Below are 13,861 nucleotides of genomic sequence, written 5' to 3' on the forward strand. Positions count from 1 at the left end.
TCTGTGTGTATATATACTGAGGGGAATCCTCCTCACCACTATGTGTATATACTGAGAGGAAACTACCTCACCTCTATGTGTATATATACTGAGGAGAATCTACCTCACCTCTGTGTGTATATACTGAGGAGAATCTACCTCACCTCTATGTGTATATACTGAGGAGAATCTACCTCACCTCTGTGTGTATATACTGAGAGGAAACTACCTCACCTCTATGTGTATATATACTGAGGAGAATCTACCTCACCTCTATGTGTATATACTGAGGAGAATCTACCTCACCTCTATGTGTATATACTGAGGAGAATCTACCTCACCTCTGTGTGTGTATATACTGGGGAGAATCTACCTCACCTCTATGTGTATATACTGAGGAGAATCTACCTCACCTCTGTGTGTATATAGTGAGGAGAATCTACCTCACCTCCGTGTGTATATACTGAGGAGAATCTACCTCACCTCGGTGTGTATATACTGAGGAGAATCTACCTCACCTCTGTGTGTATATACTGAGGAGAATCTACCTCGCCTCTGTGTGTATATACTGAGGGGAATCTACCTCACCTGGATGTGTATATACTGAAGAGAATCTACCTCACCTCTGTGTGTATATACTGAGAGGAAACTACCTCACCTCTGTGTGTGTATATACTGAGGAGAATCTACCTCACCTCTGTGTGTATATACTGAGAGGAAACTACCTCACCTCTATGTGTATATATACTGAGGAGAATCTACCTCACCTCTATGTGTATATACTGAGGAGAATCTACCTCACCTCTATGTGTATATACTGAGGAGAATCTACCTCACCTCTATGTGTATATACTGAGGAGAATCTACCTCACCTCTGTGTGTGTATATACTGGGGAGAATCTACCTCACCTCTATGTGTATATACTGAGGAGAATCTACCTCACCTCTGTGTGTATATACTGAGGAGAATCTACCTCACCTCCGTGTGTATATACTGAGGAGAATCTACCTCACCTCGGTGTGTATATACTGAGGAGAATCTACCTCACCTCTGTGTGTATATACTGAGGAGAATCTACCTCGCCTCTGTGTGTATATACTGAGGGGAATCTACCTCACCTGGATGTGTATATACTGAAGAGAATCTACCTCACCTCTGTGTGTATATACTGAGAGGAAACTACCTCACCTCTGTGTGTGTATATACTGAGGAGAATCTACCTCACCTCTGTGTGTATATACTGAGAGGAAACTACCTCACCTCTATGTGTATATATACTGAGGAGAATCTACCTCACCTCTATGTGTATATACTGAGAGGAAACTACCTCACCTCTATGTGTATATATACTGAGGAGAATCTACCTCACCTCTATGTGTATATACTGAGGAGAATCTACCTCACCTCTATGTGTATATACTGAGGAGAATCTACCTCACCTCTGTGTGTGTATATACTGGGGAGAATCTACCTCACCTCTATGTGTATATACTGAGGAGAATCTACCTCACCTCTGTGTGTATATACTGAGGAGAATCTACCTCACCTCCGTGTGTATATACTGAGGAGAATCTACCTCAACTCGGTGTGTATATACTGAGGAGAATCTACCTCACCTCTGTGTGTATATACTGAGGAGAATCTACCTCGCCTCTGTGTGTATATACTGAGGGGAATCTACCTCACCTGGATGTGTATATACTGAAGAGAATCTACCTCACCTCGATGTGTATATACTGAGGAGAATCTACCTCACCTCTATGTGTATATACTGAGGAGAATCTACCTCACCTCTATGTGTATATACTGAGGAGAATCTACCTCACCTCTGTGTGTATGTACTGAGGAGAATCTACCTCACCTCTGTGTGTATGTACTGAGGAGAATCTACCTCACCTCTGTGCGTATGTACTGAGGAGAATCTACCTCACCTCTGTGCGTATGTACTGAGGAGAATCTACCTCACCTCTGTTTGTATGTACTGAGGAGAATCTACCTCACCTCTGTGTGTATGTACTGAGGAGAATCTACCTCACCTCTGTGTGTATGTACTGAGGAGAATCTACCTCACCTCTGTGTGTATGTACTGAGGAGAATCTACCTCACCTCTGTGTGTATGTACTGAGGAGAATCTACCTCACCTCTGTGTGTATGTACTGAGGAGAATCTACCTCACCTCTGTGTGTATGTACTGAGGAGAATCTACCTCACCTCTGTGTGTATGTACTGAGGAGAATCTACTTCACCTCTGTGTATATACTGAGGAGAATCTACCTCACCTCTGTGTGTATGTACTGAGGAGAATCTACCTCACCTCTGTGTGTATGTACTGAGGAGAATCTACCTCACCTCTGTGTGTATGTACTGAGGAGAATCTACTTCACCTCTGTGTATATACTGAGGAGAATCTACCTCACCTCTATGTGTATATACTGAGGAGGATATAAATGACCTCACTGTGTATATACTGAGGAGAATCTACCTCACCTCTATGTGTGTATATACTGAAGAGAATCTACCTCACCTCTGTGTGTGTATATACTGAGGAGAATCTACCTCACCTCTGTGTGTATATACTCAGAAGAATGTACCTCACCTCTATATGTATATACTGAGGAGAATCTACCTCACCTCTAAGTATATATACTGAGGAGAATCTACCTCACCTCTAAGTATATATACTGAGGAGAATCTACCTCACCTCTATGTGTCTATACTGAGGAGAATCTACCTCGCCTCTATGTGTATATACTGAGGAGAATCTACCTCACCTCCTGTGTGTGTATATACTGAGGAAAATCTACCTCACCTCTATGCGTATATATTGAGGAAAATGTACCTCACCTCTATGTCTATATATTGGGGAGAATCTACCTCACCTCTATGTGTGTATACTGAGGAGAATCTACCTCACCTCTAGGTGTGTGTATATACTGAGAAAGATCTACCTCACCTGTGTGTGTATATATACTGTGGAGAATCTACCTCACATCTATGTATATATACTGAGGAGAATCTACTTCACCTCTGTGTGTGTATACTGAGGAGAATCTACCTCACCTCTAGGTGTGTGTATATACTGAGAAAGATCTACCTCACCTGTGTGTGTATATATACTGTGGAGAATCTACCTCACATCTATGTATATATACTGAAGAGAATCTACCTCACCTCTGTGTGTATATAGTGAGAAGAATCTACCTCACCTCTAAGTGTATATGCTAAGTGAGAATCTACCTCACCTGTGTGTGTGTATATTTTGAGGAGAATCTTCCTCTTCTCTGTGTATATATACTGAGGAGAATCTGCCTCACCTCTATGTGTGTATATACTGAGGAGAATCTACCTCACCTCTATGTGTATATACAGAGGAGAATCTACCTCACCTCTGTGTGTGTATATACTGAAGAGAATCTACCTCACCTCTGTGTATATATACTGAAGAGAATCTACCTCACCTCTGTGTATATATACTGAGGAGAATCTACCTCACCTCTGTGTGTGTATATACTGAAGAGAATCTACCTCACCTCTGTGTATATATACTGAGGAGAATCTACCTCACCTCTGTGTTTGTATATACTGAGGAAAATCTACCTCACCTGTGTGTGTATATACTCTGGAAAATGTACATCACCTCTGTGTGTATTATCTGAGGAGAGTCTACCTCACATCTTTGTGTATATACTGAGGAGAATCTACCTCACCTCTGAGTGTATATACTGAGGAGAATCTACCTCACCTCTGTGTATATACTGAGGAGAATATACCTCACCTCTATGTGTATGCACTGAGGAGAATATAACTGACCTCTATGTGTATATACTGAGGAGAATCTACCCCACCTCTGTGTGTGTATATACTGAGGAGAATCTACCCCACCTCTGTGTGTGTATATACTGAGGAGAATCTACCCCACCTCTGTGTGTGTATATACTGAGGAGAATCTACCCCACCTCTGTGTGTGTATATACTGAGGAGAATCGACCTCACCTCTATGTGTATATACTGAGGAGAATCGACCTCACCTCTATGTGTATATACTGAGGAGAATCGACCTCACCTCTATGTGTATATACTGAGGAGAATCGACCTCACCTCTATGTGTATATACTGAGGAGAATCTACCTCACCTCTCAGTGTATATACTGAGAAGAATCTACTTCACCTCTATGTGTATATACTGAGGAGAATCTACCTCACCTCCTGTGTGTGTATATACTGAGGAAAATCTACCTCACCTCTATGTGTACATATTGAGGAGAATCTAGCTCACCTCTAGGTGTGTGTATATACTGAGGAAGATCTACCTCACCTCTGGGTGTATATACTGAGGAGAATCTACCTCACCTCTATGTGTATATACTGAGGAAATCAACCTCACCTCTGTGTTTGTATATACTGAGGAAAATTACCTCACCTCTGTGTGTGTATATACTGAGGAAAATTTCCTCACCTCTATGTGTGTATATACTGAGGAGAATCTACCTCACTTCTATGTGTATATACTGAGGAGAATCTATCTCACCTCTCTTCGTATATACTGAGGAGAATCCACCTCTATGTGTATATACTAAGGAAAATCTACCTCACGTCTATGTGTATATACTGAGGAGAATCTACTTCACTTCTATGTGTATATACTGAGGAGGATATAACTGACCTCTCTGTGTATATACTGAGGAGAATCTACCTCACCTCTATGTGTATATACTGAGGAGAATCTACCTCACCTCCTGTGTGTGTATATACTGAGGAAAATCTACCTCACCACTACATGTATATACTGAGGAGAATCTTCCTCACCTCTATGTGTATATACTGAGGAGAATATAACTAACCTTTTTGTGTATATACTGAGGAGAATCTACCTCACCTCTAGGTGTGTGTATATACTGAGAAAGATCTACCTCACCTCTGTGTGTATATACTGTGGAGAATCTACCTCACATCTATGTGTATATACTGAGGAGAATCTACCTCACCTCTGTGTGTGTGTATACTGAGGAGAATCTACCTCACCTCTGTGTGTATATACTGTGGAGAATCTACCTCACCTCTATGTGTATATACTGAGGAGAATCTACCTCACCTCCTGTGTGTGTGTATATACTGAGGAAAATCTACCTCACCTCTACATGTATATACTGAGGAGAATCTTCCTCATCTCTATGTGTATATACTGAGGAGAATATAACTGACCTCTATGTGTATATACTGAGGAGAATCTACCTCACCTCTAGGTGTGTGTACATAGTGAGGAAGATCTACCTCACCTCTGTGTGTATATACTGTGGAGAATCTACCTCACATCTATGTGTATATACTGAGGAGAATCTACCTCACCTCTGTGTGTGTATATACTGAGGAGAATCTACCTCACCTCTGTGTGTGTATATACTAAGGAGAATCTACCTCACCTCTACATGTATATACTGAGGAAAATCTACCTCACCTCTACATGTATATACTGAGGAGAATCTACCTCACCTCTATGTGTATATACTGAGGAGAATCTTCCTCATCTCTATGTGTATATACTGAGGAGAATATAACTGACCTCTATGTGTATATACTGAGGAGAATCTACCTCACCTCTAGGTGTGTGTACATAGTGAGGAAGATCTACCTCACCTCTATGTGTATATACTGAGGAGAATCTACCTCACCTCTGTGTGTGTATATACTAAGGAGAATCTACCTCACGTCTACATGTATATACTGAGGAAAATCTACCTCATCTCTACATGTATATACTGAGGAGAATCTACCTCACCTCTATGTGTATATACTGAGGAGAATCTACCTCACCTCTATGTGTATATACTGAGGAGAATCTACCTCACCTCTATGTGTATATACTGAGGAGAATCTACCTAACCTCTCGGTGTGTATATACTGAAGAGAATCTACCTCACCTCCGTGTGTATATACTGAGGAGAATCTACCTCACCTCTACATTTATATGCTAAGTGAGAATCTACCTCACCTCTGTGTGAGTATATATTGAGGAGAATCTACCTCACCTCTATGTGTATAAACTGAGAAGAATCTACCTCACCTCTATGTGTATAAACTGAGGAGAATCTACCTCATCTCTGTGTGTGTATATACTGAGGAGAATCTACCTCGCCTCTATGTGTATAAACTGAGGAGAATCTACCTCACCTCTTTGTGTGTATATACTGAGGAAAATCTACCTCACCTCTACATGTATATACTGAGCAGAATCTACCTCGCCTCTATGTGTATATACTTAGGAGATTCTACCTCACTTCTATGTGTATATACTGAGGAGAATCTACCTCACCTCTCTGTGTATATACTGAGGAGAATCTACATCACCTCTGTGTGTGTATATACTTAGGAGAAACTACCTCACCTCTGTGAGTGTGTATACTGAAGAGAATCTACCTCACCTCTGTGTGTATATACGGAGGAGAATCTTCCTCACCTCTGTGTGTGTGTGTATATATATACTGAGGAAAATCTACCTCACCTACGTGTGTGTATATACTCTGGAAAATCTACATCACCTCTGTGTGTATATACTTAGGAGAGTCTACCTCACATCTATGTGTATATACTGAGGAGAATCTACCTCACCTCTGTGTGTGTGTGTGTATATACTGAGGAGAATCTACCTCACCTTTGTGTGTGTATATACTGAGGAGAATCTACGTCACCTCTGTGTGTGTGTATACTGAGGAGAATCTACCTCACATCTGTGTGTTTGTGTTTGTATATATTGCAGAGAATCTTCCTCATCTTTGTGTATATATACTGAGGAGAATCTGCCTCACCTCTGTGTGTGTATATACTGAGGAGAATCTACCTCACCTCTGTGTGTGTATGTACTGAAAGGCTGTAAAGTACATGGCTGTAAAGGAAGCGGCCATGGACTGCAGCGATGGAGCTTGCCTTTATGGCTAAGAAGCGGTTGTAACCTTCAGTCTGGAGTTAAATATGAATAAAAAGGGGTGTTTTCTTTAAGGGTAAAACAAACTGAGGAGAGTGGGGGGTGGTATATTCTGCAAAGCGACATCGGTACATGCAGTCTGAGGAGAATCTAATGCTTCTCTATGTGTATACATATTTTTTCTTTGGTTCCTCTGAAGTAGTCACGGCGTCATAAAATTCTCCACGCAAGCAACAGGTAGACACCTGTATCAAATAAACTTTGGCAAAGCCAGGTATATCAGCTAGTACTGTATATAATGTTAGCAAGCTGCTGCAGAACTACAACTCCCAGCATTTCCCTCAGCTGGCTGTTGTTTCCGTGAAAGGGAATTGTTCTCTTTATTGAGTTTGCAAACAGTCTCCAAAGTACCATGTGATGCCATGATGCGTAGTAGAAGCCATGTGATGCTAATGTCGCGGCTTCTTGGTCGCGACAGCGTCGTGACATGCTGGCCTCGATGCAGGCCAAGACTTGTCGCCTTGTTATGCAGGACAAAGGTTAATGGACCATATTCAGAGACTGTTGGTTGTTGTCTCTCTATGCTGCATGGATGCATGCTGATGATTAGTCATTCCTGAGAGCCAGTTGGGGGTGTGGTACTTTAGTTCTGCCAATCCTCTGGTGTGAAGAGATTTATATTCTTACCCCTCCCTTTGCTCACCGCTGCTTATTCAGTACCACAGAGGAGTAGTTGGAGAGTGGTGTTCCTCTGTGCTGGGTGTATTGCCACTTATCCAGATAGGTGCTGCAGTTTCTTTTTCAGTTGTATTTCTGTTTTCATTTTTGTATTTGCTTTGCTGTGTCGGTTCATCTCTCCAGGGGCTCCTATAGGGACAATCGTGGCCCAGGAAGGAGACCGTGGGGCCGCCTTTATCGAGGCGATGACTCCGCTTTTAGGCAGGGACCCTTCACATCCCTGCTAAGTTAGGGGCCAGGCTTTCTTCCCCCTGGAATGGTGCTACTGATCAATATAGCATGGTATTATACTATATCCAGCAGTGTATACGTAATCCTGCACCCGTGGTGAGAGTGGGGCTCTTGTGCCGCACGGGCTTTACACATTAGTGTTCATGTTCTGGATGTGGCGTGCACTGTCCTACAGTGCATAGTGTTAACAACTGCAGTAAATGTGAACATCCCCCTGCATCCGTGCTTAAGTTGTGCTCGTGTGCCGCACGGACGTGACATAATAAGCAGCCAGACGTTTCCTCAGTGAGTTTTTGTTTTTCCTTGCAGAGTCATGGATCCCTTTGAGGCATTATCCAACCAGCTTAGGTCTCTGGCTACTGAGGTTGCTGAAGTTAAAGGGGTTCTGTCACTGAAAAAGAAAAATTCTATACTTATCTATTCCTCCCGTCAGTCTACTTACCAGATCTTCACCTCACCTATCTTCCCCTGTCTCCTGCAGTTTGGGGGGGGGGGGGGTCACTTCACCTCCAGCTGCCTGATTCTTCTCCTTCCTGTAAGGTTACGTACATTTGGTTGGCAGTCTTCCAATGTACGTTACGTCACAGCTCACAGGCCAGCAAGAGGACTGCCTATCTTCTTCAGAGATTGCTCATGCGAGCTGTCTCTGAAATAGATTACAATTCCTTCCTAGGCAGTGAAGCTACAGCACAGGGATGTGATCTTCACTGACCCAGCAGGAAGGAATTTGTGATAAGCAGCCCTCATAACAAGCTGGGCCCAGCCTGCGGTGAGCTGACCTGGGGCACTGGAGAAGCTCAACCAGGAGAAGATGTTATAAGGAGACTGACAGGGAAGGAATAGGTAAGTTTAGATAATTTTTTTTTTTACGACAAAACCCCTTTAAGCAACAATGCTTAGGTGGTATAGGTGTAGTTAAAGAAACTAAGCTGGACCTGCCAGATCGTTTTACTGGTAAAAGGCAGGAGATTTTTGTATATAAGGAAACCTGCAAATTGTACTTTAGACTGCGCCCTTATTCCTCAGGTGATGAGACGCAGAAAGTAGGTTTGGTAATCTCCAGGTTGTAGGGTGACCTCCAGATCTGGGCGTTCTCATTATCTCCCACCTCTGAGGCTGTTTTGTTGGTGGATTCATTTTTTCGGCTTTGGGCCTGATCTACGATGACCCCGATAAGGTATCTCTAGCAGAGGGTAAGATTAGAAGCCTACGTCTGGGGAAATCACCGATTGAAGATTTTTGCACAGTTTCACCGCTGGTCTAATGAGTTAGAGTGGAATGATCCGCATTGCGGAGTCAATTTTGCTCTGCACTTTGCGACAAGATAAAAGATCTTATTGTTTCACATCCCGCACCTAGAACTCTTGGCGAGGCCATGTCCCTAGTCATACGGATTGGTCGGCGGAGGAGAGAGCGGGCAAGTGAGCTGTCCTTTGCTGCATCCGTAGAACCCGTGGAGTGTGATGAACCCATGCAATTAGGTTCTTTATCCGGTGGAGCGGTAAAAAGAGTGAAGCAGGGGTCACTGTTTTTTTCTGCGTCCGTAAAGGACACTTTATACAGGTTTGACCTTTTCAGGGGTCTCAGTGAGGGGAACTTGCTGGCCTGAAAGCTAAGAGGAAGTTCCTGTTGGGTCTGTAGGTTGCCTGGATATCATCCTCCATCTTGGTCCTTCCAGCAGAGATCTTTATGGGTGGGCATAGTTGCTGTACAAAAGATCTTTTCTAGGGCATATTATAACCCCAGAGGGATTTAGATGGACCCGGGGAAGGTCCGAGTTGTTTGGGACTGGGTTCAGCCTAAGAATTTGAAGGCTCTTCAAAGTTTCTTGGGGTTCACGAATTATTATCGTAAGTTTATACGCGGGTTATCGGAGAGGGTCAAACCTTTGACCGATATGATGAAAAAAAAAAGTCTTTTACTCCTGAATGGTCTCCTAAAGCAATTGTTGTATTTGAGACTTTGAAGAGGTGTTTTGCGTCTGCCCCCATTCTCGTACAGCCAGACTCGTCCAAGCCTTTTGTTGTTGAGGTGGACGTTTCAGAGGTCAGACTGGGGGCTGTTCTGTCTCAAAGCGCTGGCGAATTAAAGGATATTCGTCCCTGTGCGTTTTTTTTTTTCATGAAAGTTTATCTCTACTGAACACAACTATGACATTGGGGACGGAGAGTTGTTGGCCATTTAAAGGGGCTTTCGAGGAATGGCGACATCTTCTGGAAGGGGCTCAACATAAGGTGACAGTTATCACCGATCACAAGAATTTGATTTATTTAGAATCAGCAAAAAGACTTAGCCGTAGACGAGCGCGGTGGTCGCTGTTTTTCGCTCGGTTTGATTTTGTGGTCACATACCGACCGGCAGTCGTAATATCAGGGCGGATGCTCTCTAGGAGTTTTGTACCAGTTGTCTCTGATAAACCCCCTGCACGCATTCTGTCGGAGGGTGTGGTGGTGTCCCTGGATCTTGAGGAGCAGATCCATAAGACACATAATTTGGCGCCTGCTGGTTTGCCTAAAGACAAACTTTTTGTTCCTCTACATTTGAGGTTTCCGGTACTTTCGGAAATGCATAGTTCTGTGCTGGCAGGTCATCCTGGCATTAATAACACTCGTAAGTTCATAAGTTGAGGTTTTTCGTGGCCATCTTTAAGATGTGATGTTTTTTGTTTTGTCTCTACATGGGAGGTCTGTGCTAGAGCCAAATCGCCTTGAAATTTCCCTCCCGGAAACTTGTTTCCTCTAGCGGTACTGGAGAGACCCAGATCTGTCCATAGATTTCATCATGGACCTGCCCTCCACCGAGGGATACACAGTCATCTGGGTTGTGGTTGATCATTTCAGCAAGATCTGTTATTTTGGGGCTCTGCCCGGCCTACCTAACATTAAGAAATTGGCTAAGCTGTTCATAGCTCATGTTCTTAGGTTACACTGGGTACCATCAAACATGTCAGATCGAGGGGTTCAGTTTGTTTCTGGGTTTTGGCGTTGTGTGTCGCCAGTCAGGCATACAACTGTCTTTTTTGTCCGCTTACCATCCTGAGACTAATGGCCAGACGGAGAGGTGTAATCAGAGTCTCGAGCAGTATCTGCGATGTTTTTTTCGGAGATTCAGGATCGCTGGTCTAGTTACTTACCTCTGGCAGAGTTTGCCCTACAGACCACCAGTAGAGAGGAGCGTCTGACCAGACTGTTAGGAGGTGTTGGGACCAGTGGATGGGGGCACACAATGTGACCGGGTTCATGACGCCCCCTACAGACCACCAATAGAGAGGAGCGTCTGACCAGACTGTTAGGTGTTGGGACCAGTGGATGTGTGAGGGCACACAAGGTGACCGGGCTCCGGACCCCCGACAGACCACCAGTAGAGAGGACTGTTTGATCGTCTAACAAGCACCAGCAGCTCTATCTGTTCCATTGTCCGCCATCCAGAGATTGGTGGCGCCATCATTACACCCCTGTATCTGTTGGAACCATTTCCAGGTACTTGGCTGAAGGACATTTGGTCTCATGGCCCCCATTACAAGAACAGCCATTGCATACGACAGTTGGGTCCCCCCTAGTAGTGGTACGAGGGACAATGACAGCTCAGCGATATGTTCAGGACATCCTGCAGCCACATGTGTTCCTCTCATGGCAGCTTCCTGCAGGATAATGCTCGGCTGCACATACCAGGTGGTCCCAGGAGCCCCCACAATATTGTCACACTTCTGTGGCTGCCTGGTTGCCAAATTTATCACCAATAGAACATGTATGGGTATATCTGGGATGCCACCCTCCACAGCCTATAAGTTTGCATGGTCTAAAGGCTAAGTTACAGCAAATGTAGAGGGATATGCTGCAGGATACCATACAGAACCTGTATGCCTCCATGCCTGCCTGTATCACATCTTGTATCCAAGCTACAGGTGGTACAACAGGGTACTAGAGCCTCCATGCCTGCCTGTGTCACATCTTGTATCCAAGCTACAGGTGGTACAACAGGGTACTAGAGCCTCAAGCCCATCCTATAACATCTTGTATCCAAGCTAGAGGCGGTACAACAGGGTACTAGAGCCTCCATGCCTGCCTGTGTCACATCTTGTATCCAAGCTACAGGTGGTACAACAGGGTACTAGAGCCTCCATGCCTGCCTGTGTCACATCTTGTATCCAAGCTACAGGTGGTACAACAGGGTACTAGAGCCTCCATGCCTGCCTGTGTCACATCTTGTATCCAAGCTACAGGCGGTACAACAGGGTACTAGAGCCTCCATGCCTGCCTGTGTCACATCTTGTATCCAAGCTACAGGTGGTACAACAGGGTACTAGAGCCTCCATGCCTGCCTGTGTCACATCTTGTATCCAAGCTACAGGTGGTACAACAGGGTACTAGAGCCTCCATGCCTGCCTGTATCACATCTTGTATCCAGGCTAGAGGCGGTATAACAGGGTACTAGAGCCTCCATACCCGTCTATATCACATATTGTATCCAAGCTACAGGTGGTGCAACAGGGTACTAGAGCCTCCATGCCTGCATGAATCGCATCTACCGCCCTAGCTTGGAGACAAGAACAGGGTACTAGAGCCTCCACGCTCACTCGTATCACATCTTGTATCTAAGCTAGAGGTGGTACAACAGGGTACTAGAGCCTCCATGCTCGTCTGTATCGCATCTTGTATCCAAGCTAGAGGCGGTACAACAGGGTACTAGAGCCTCCATGCTCACCTGTATCACATCTTGTATCCAAGCTAGAGGCGGTACAACAGGGTACTAGAGCCTCCCTACAAGGTGTCGGTTCTCCACAATAAATGATGCTTTTGCTCTGATATTGTAATCACTTATATTTACGTTACAATCACGCAGAGAAAGTTTCATCCACCCGACAACTTCTAGGGGAGGGAGGTTTCTGACATTGAATGTATGTTTGCTGTGAAAGGTTTCTGCTGTTTATCAAGTTTTCTCATTAATGTGCAGAGATTAGATTAATGAGAAATTAAAGAATTAAACTTTTCTTTTTTTATTTCCATGTAATGCTCTCAGTTGTCCAGCAGGTGGCGCAAGAGCTCCTCACACTGCCATTTTATTTTTCCTGCTGGAGAGTTGATGCTGCGTCATCCAATTCTTCAATCTTTGTTACATCACTACCTGTATGAAGTCAACCTGAGACCATTGCTAGACAACCACATGAGTAACCCCCCTCCAAGTAAACCGAACTTAGGTTTCAAGAAGTCTACCAGAAACCGTGGACCACATCAGCCAGGTAACGTGCTGTTAAGTAAGTGACATATCACCCTCCAGACCCCCCTGAGTCCATATCCACATGACCGAGAGTGAGCTGCACCTGAGATTCTCTAACGCAACTCACATTGCACGGCACATGGACTCCCCAATGGTGCGAGGTGTGGACCCCGCACATTACCCTCCACGTTCTCCCAGAAGACACACACAAAAACAGGAATGCAGTGAGATTTTAGTTTTGGACCATCGGTCCGAGTAAAAAATTGTTCATGAAACCTTTTGAGTGAATGGGTTCATTTTCCATCCGAGTTCACTCTGTCTCAGCCATGGGCAGAAATCGCGTTAGAATATCGACCGTGTGAAGACCGCCTGGTCCCAAGACACGGAGGATCTCTTTATTAAGGCGGTCTTCACACGGCCAATATTCTAACGCGATTGGTCCTTTTGCTTGCAGCTTGATCAACTAGGTTCCTCTCCCTGTTTCCTCTGCTGTTGTTGGCCCAAGACCCTGATCCAGTTGCTCCCTTAGGTGTTCCCCCTCTTAGTACCTTTGCGACCTCCTTCTAGTGCTCCCGCTCTTGGTGTCTTTCCCCCTTCCAGTTAGCACCCTTGCTCCAGTGGGCATGGCCTGCAGGAACGGACCTAGGCTCATAAAATAGGAGTGTGGCTTCTGTCCAAAAAGTTTTACCCCCTGTATATCATCAGTAAGCTCCTGAATGGACAATCACTTTAGGGTAAGGTTGGGACATCGAAAACCAATATATTGAAATCTCGAT

This window comes from Eleutherodactylus coqui, chromosome 13 (assembly GCF_035609145.1).
Source record: "Eleutherodactylus coqui strain aEleCoq1 chromosome 13, aEleCoq1.hap1, whole genome shotgun sequence".
Classification (NCBI taxonomy): Eukaryota; Metazoa; Chordata; class Amphibia; order Anura; family Eleutherodactylidae; genus Eleutherodactylus; species Eleutherodactylus coqui.